The sequence below is a fragment of the Haemaphysalis longicornis genome, unplaced genomic scaffold, assembly GCF_048455015.1.
Source record: "Haemaphysalis longicornis isolate Haplotype H1 unplaced genomic scaffold, Haemaphysalis longicornis Haplotype H1 scaffold_33, whole genome shotgun sequence".
NCBI classification, from domain to species: Eukaryota; Metazoa; Arthropoda; class Arachnida; order Ixodida; family Ixodidae; genus Haemaphysalis; species Haemaphysalis longicornis.
In genome coordinates, this window is record NW_027526346.1 from 3,533,751 (window position 1) to 3,539,842 (window position 6,092).

Genomic DNA, 6,092 nt, shown 5'->3' on the forward strand with positions numbered 1-6,092 from the left:
ATCCCGGTTAGTCGTCGCTGGAGGAGTCCTCACATCGAGATGCTTGAAATCCGGACCACTGATCTTGCTTTTACCACAGCTTCCGAAGCTTCAAATGTTGCTGCTGACACTCCGCGGGGACATAAGATGCACGTTTTTACAAAAAAAGTTAAGCCTAACTTCAACTAGGCAAAGCGCCGATGTGAAATGTGAACGAGCCACTGGGCCACGCAGCCACCGCAAATTTTGACCGGGAGACGAAAAGCAGGAGGGAACAAAGGAAGGGTAAGGAGGGAACCGGCCGATCACGAGAAGTTGTTTCGCGACCCCTCCGCACCCCTCTCGATTCTTCGTATTCTGGTCTCCCCGTCCCGCGAGTTCTGCCGCGCCGCGACATGCCTTCAGTGGTGACGATGCTTCCCCGAACTTCTTCCGAAGGGCCGGGCTAGAGGGAAGGCGCGCGTTTTCTTTCTTTCTACATTTATTTTTTTAACACATCTCGGTAATGCAGCGAGTTCACTGGCGCCGTTTCTTTTTTTTTTTTTTTTTTCACACAGGTAGCGGCAACTGGTTCGCTGTTTTTATAATCTTATTTTAACTATTTCGGCTTGATTGGACACATGTTTCGCGTTAAAATAAACAAATTGCTCGCTAAAAAATAAAACAACAGCACGCAGATTGAAACAATGGGGCTCTCAAAGACACCCAGAAATACATGTCAGAATGTGCACTGCAATAGACCCTATGCAAAATGCGCCCCGCCATCTCACGTCGACTCCGGTAACTAGGTCCGCCATTTTGGTACGGTCGTTTGAAACCGAAACCAATTAGCAAAACATAGAAGGCGTCGGGCATTGACCGCTCTTGGTGATGGACTACAATGCCGGAGCATTGCTTCGTGCCGCAGAGCACGCAATGCAGAATTACCGGTTCAAATGGAGAAAAGGTACGTGATGTTCCACGCTTTTGAACGAACTTTGTGACGCGAACTGTGCCGGCGCGAGCAACCTTTGTGACACGCTGGGCGCGGTGCGCTTGGAGCGAATATTTGTCGTTGGTTCGCTAAGCGCGGGGTTCCGTAGTCGCTGTCCGTATGAAAAATACAGCTCCGTTGGAGTTCTCTTGTCCAGCCTTTGTATTCTAAATGAAGCCTGAGCGTGCGCCGCCTATTCACGCGACTGACAGCGGCGCTCGACCGGGAAAACAGTACCACACGTTGCCAAAATTAGGCTGTTTCTTTACTCGTCCCTGTGGCTCTGCGCCCGCTTCATTTCATTGTTAAATGGTACCGCTTAGCCCCTACACGAGCCTTTATCTTACCTAGGGCTGTAAACAAACTTTTCTTGCCGCACTACGCCGTCGAAAATTTCCTCTGTGGCGGGCGCGCACGGTATGGGAGTGTGTTGTTGGTTTCTTTACGTTGCATTTAGCCGTGTGTCGTTGCAGAAGTGGCGAACGCTGTTTTATGATGATCTAACGGTGGAAAATTCGAGCTTTTGCACTTGGTTCCCGATTTTCCGGGCTGAAAGGTTTGTTGTTACGTCAAGTTAACTTGGTGCCCATTGCCATTCCAGCAACGATGTATTTACTGTCGAATATTTTGCGACTAAAATACACACTCACTCCTCTAGTTTGTCACTCGCTGCATGCATGCCTCCGACGTAATGATAGTGTCCATTGATGTAGGTAGCTGAGACAATTTTCAAGTTTTATTCAAAAAGAAAACGGCCACAGTTGCATCAGGCTGCCGCGCATCAGCTTGAGAGCTTTTGCGTTTTTTGTATCCACAGTGAAAATCCCAGTAAATTAAACTACTTCGCTGATTTATAGCGCGTGCAGTATAGCAAACTGTGGATATAAATGGAACAAAAAGAAGCATTCGCGCACCCCTGCATGTCGCGGTCTAGTAAACGCGACGTTGCCCAGCCTCTGCGTGCTCCTGAATGCTTGCTGGTAGCTCATAGGTGACCCTTCAGGTGCCATGCCAGTCCTTGTTTCTGTCACTGGCGGGGGGGGGGGGGGGGGGGGGAAGGAGGAGGAGGAGCGGGAGGCCAGCACAACTGGGGCAAAAAACTCATTCCCAAGGCTACCAAGTTTTCTCCCAAGCGCCTGCACGGCACTTCCTGTACTCGACGTGCATCGAACAGACGCATTGGCGAGGGAAGGGAGGGGCCATTTTATCGCGGGCTTCTCCAGTCAATGTTATGGACACTCGCTGGCTTGATGCCCTGCTGTCTCGGACGTCCCCACTCTTGTGGCAGCTCAGTGCACGCAAGCTTTGGTGGCGCCTCTTAAAACCTTCGGCTTGCAAGAGGGCGAGTAGGTGCACAGCAGCCAGGATGTGACTCCATGCTACACTGCAACCCGCCGGGCAATCGCACGCTGCCTCCCCAATCGCCCCACTGTCCGTCTCAAAGGTGAGGCACACAACTTAGGGCCGGCCACTTTTCTTCTGGGAGCGAAAGCAGCTGCTGAGCACATGGATGAGGCCCAACCTGCAAGAACAGAGAGAGTACTAAGTAAATAACACTCAGTGAAGAACAGGACTAGTCCGCTACAGTTTATGGTAAAGAGCAGAAGAAGTGGCCGCAAGGAACAGACTCAAAATGACCAGATTTTGTGTCTTCCTTAACATTGTTGCAAGGGCAATAATCTACACCTGAAACAGCAATGATGTCAAAATTGTTTGTCAAGTTCGAGCGTGCAAGTATCTCTGCATGCTTTGTTAATGCATTTTTCAAGAGAAGGAAGTTTAACATTTAAAAACCTCAGCGTGGGTAATGATACCAGTACCCGCATAATCGTGTTCGTCATAACTTAAGCAAGCAATAATATGATTATCTGGAACTCACTTCCAGAATCTTTCGAGATAAACAGGTAAACATTCGGGCTATACCGATGACCCATCGAATTAAAAAAAATCTTCTAGTTCAGTGAGTTCGAGCTAACGAGGTTTTACTGTATTATCTATTCGTGCACACCAAAAACATGCGCTTTAAAACAAACACAACCACCCCACCGCCAAAAAAGGAGAAGAAAGACACACAAACAGATTTTTGCGCAGAACATGCGCAATAAATAATGAAAACACACAAAAAAAGAAAATTCAAGGCATATGTGCGCTTTTGTAGTTGACTTCGCCGCAAAGCACGATTGCTTTGCGGCAAACGCGCGGGCGGACGACCGTCACGGAAAACGGCCGCAACCTTTCCGTTAACATCTTCGCCAAAAATCATCCCGTAAATTCGATGTACAGCATTTGAAAATGGTTCCCAGACAGTTTATCGAACGCCGTTTTATCGAACGCCGTTTTATTGAAAAAATGCCCGTTTTATCGAACGCCGTTTTATCGAATGCCGTTTTATCGACCCACCTACGTCCGTTTTATCGAAAGTGCGGTTTTGCGGCTTGCATTGTAATTTTCGGGGTTTATTTTGTTTAACTGGCCATCGCATTAACCTAACCTGCAGTAACCTTCCTCCTACATTGTCTCTGCCGTGCATTACATAAAAAAACCTATCTATATATGTTGACGCGCCTTTACAGTGCTTTCGATAACCTTTGTTTTATTAAATTATTTTTACTTTTTGAGTCTTTATATTTCACTCAAGCATGTATGACCCCCTTGTTTATATTACAGAATTTGCCCCTATAGTACCAACCCGAACCCCGTGGGCAATATTACTTAGATGTGTATCGGCGTGTTTAGGTTAGTGTTGAAAAATATATCCCTTGCGCCATGGTTCATCATTACGTGATCCAGAGTCTTGTACCCCACAATTGTTCTAGTCACGTGGTTTACCCGCGACTCCTACTCGGACCTTGGGGTCACACTGTTTGCATCTGGAGAAATGTTGGGCCAAGAACTTCTGAAAGATTAGTGCTATGTGACTGGAACAGGGGGGTTCCGACAGTGATAGTGAGACCCCAACAGAGGTGGTGGAGTCTAGGAGAATCGTCACAAGGGAACCTGTCACAACCAACTCGTCATAGGTGAACTCGTCAAGTAGCACAAATCGTCAGAGGTCATCTCGCACTAGGGAAACTCGTAAGCTAGTACAGCTGGACAATTGCCCATCCCACCACAATTTACGTTTTTTGTTAATCATGCTCAAAAAAAAAAAATAAAGGATTTCGTATAATTTTCTACTTTCGCGTCAACACTCTTAGCCCCTCTTTTGATTCACCAACCTTACGTTTTCGTGGTGGCCTTGGAGGAACACGCCCGACCAGGCAGCGCATTTTGTTGGTTTTTTGTGTGCCTTGTTGAGGTATAATCGCACGGGCCATAGTATTGCTCGTTCTCATTTTTTTAATTTGTCCATTTTTACTTAGAGGTAATCGGGTCACGACGCTGTATTTTGAGTAGACCTTCATGATTTCTCCATTTTCGGTGTTTACTATTTTGATCTTACTGTTTTTATGCCTTATGATAAAAAGGCAAGAGCATGCACCCCTGCAGACATGCTGGGGTGCAACCAGAGGGAGATGAAAACGAACCAACCTGCAGTACGGTGACAATTTTGTACCTAACGTTTTTCTCGTTAGTTCATGCAAGGCAACGAGAACAGTAGTACAAGGCTTGGTAACCTCTTAGCAACTGAACTCAGATCCCATTAAGAATTAGGAATGCAGAAATCGGGAGAGACTTTTGCTAGCGTTCCAGTTAGGTTTTTGACATTGGACCCTCAAGCGCCAAGAAGTGCTTTACAACATACGCGGCGAAATAATTAGATTATGTGTCGACACAAAAGCGGTTTATACAAAAAGGTACGAAGCATATCGAGGCATTTTAATCAATACGCCACAATGCCGTGATATGCTTCGGATCAGAGGGGATAGAGACACAAGGAGATTCGTTATGGCAGTACCAGTTGCGCAATGAACACAGCAAAAAATTCTGGTGACATATTTCGCGCATCACAAAAACAAACGAAAAAAACACGCAGGAAATAAAAGTCAACTAGAAGACAGACTATAAATGTTTTTAAATAGGCCTGCTGTGGAGACAAGATTTGCAAATTACATAGCGAGGAGGAAATTAAAAAAACGTATCGCAAATTCTGTTACTCGAAAAGGCCGAGAAAAACACTTTCGATAAAACGGCTTCGATAAAACATCCGTCGATAAAACGGCGTTCGATAAAACGGCGTTCGATAAAACGACTTCGATAAAACGGCGTTCGATAAAACGGCGTTCGATAAACTGTCCGGATCCCTTTGAAAATACCTAATCCACCCACTAGCGGTATGGTCTGGCGATTGTCGCTTTCCTCTTTCAGAGTTACTGCAATAGGGTCGCCGCTGCGCATTTGCATGGTAAACAACGGTGAACAAAGTGCCATACAAATGCTCATACCGGTTAACTCGCGTCAAGTAAAAAACAAAGAAGGATTTACTTACTGCGAGTCGCACGTGTTTGTCCGCACCGATGAAGGCGAGCAATGCGCCTCGGTGGCTAGGCGGCATGCCCTGCTCCGCTGCCGCTCGGATGGGTCTTTGGCACGGCACCCCGAGTAGTACGAGTCTTCGGACACAGTCGGCAGCGCAGACAAGTCCTTCGTCCACAATCCGCGGTCGGGAGCCGGAAAACGCCGTCCAGTTTGAGCCATACCGCGTTACCGTCACCTGCTCTTCCACAGTAAACAATACGAGACTTCCAGATCGGCGCCCGTACCAATATGGCCGACGGTCTCGTTTACATCAGTGTTGCTAGATCACCAAGCAATTTCGCATAGGGTCTATTATTACACCACGTCTTCAAAAAGCACATCTTACTTGTTTTTTATGCGTCCGTTTTGCCTAGGGGCTACCCTTGTTGCCTGATTCTTTTATCAAACATTGTCCACAGTACAATATATGCAATTGCAATTCACTCAAAGAACCCAAGGAATTTCCGAAGTTCTCTATGTATCCATTTTTTTTATTATGGGGCTACGCTTAGATGCTCCAACATTAGTGTGATTTGTGCTAAGTTGTGTTGTTAATTGCAAATTTGTAGCGAAGGTTTTTTTCCAACACGGCCGGAATGCTAATGGCCGCAATGCAACAAACGTTCATTACAACAGACGCTTGCAATGCAATTGAACGAGATGACCGTCACTCGCACGCAGC

At 46.6% G+C, this 6,092-nt stretch overlaps 1 long non-coding RNA gene across 1 annotated transcript; it reads right to left on the reverse strand.

The window, feature by feature from the left end:
- Window positions 1–2,028: 2,028 nt before the first annotated feature.
- LOC144177858 (uncharacterized) lies at window positions 2,029–5,632 on the reverse strand. Its single transcript, XR_013323874.1, has 2 exons — window positions 5,382–5,632; window positions 2,029–2,474 (listed from the first exon to the last, which is right to left on the reverse strand). It is a non-coding gene; the product is annotated as an uncharacterized LOC144177858 (long non-coding RNA).
- Window positions 5,633–6,092: the final 460 nt, after the last annotated feature.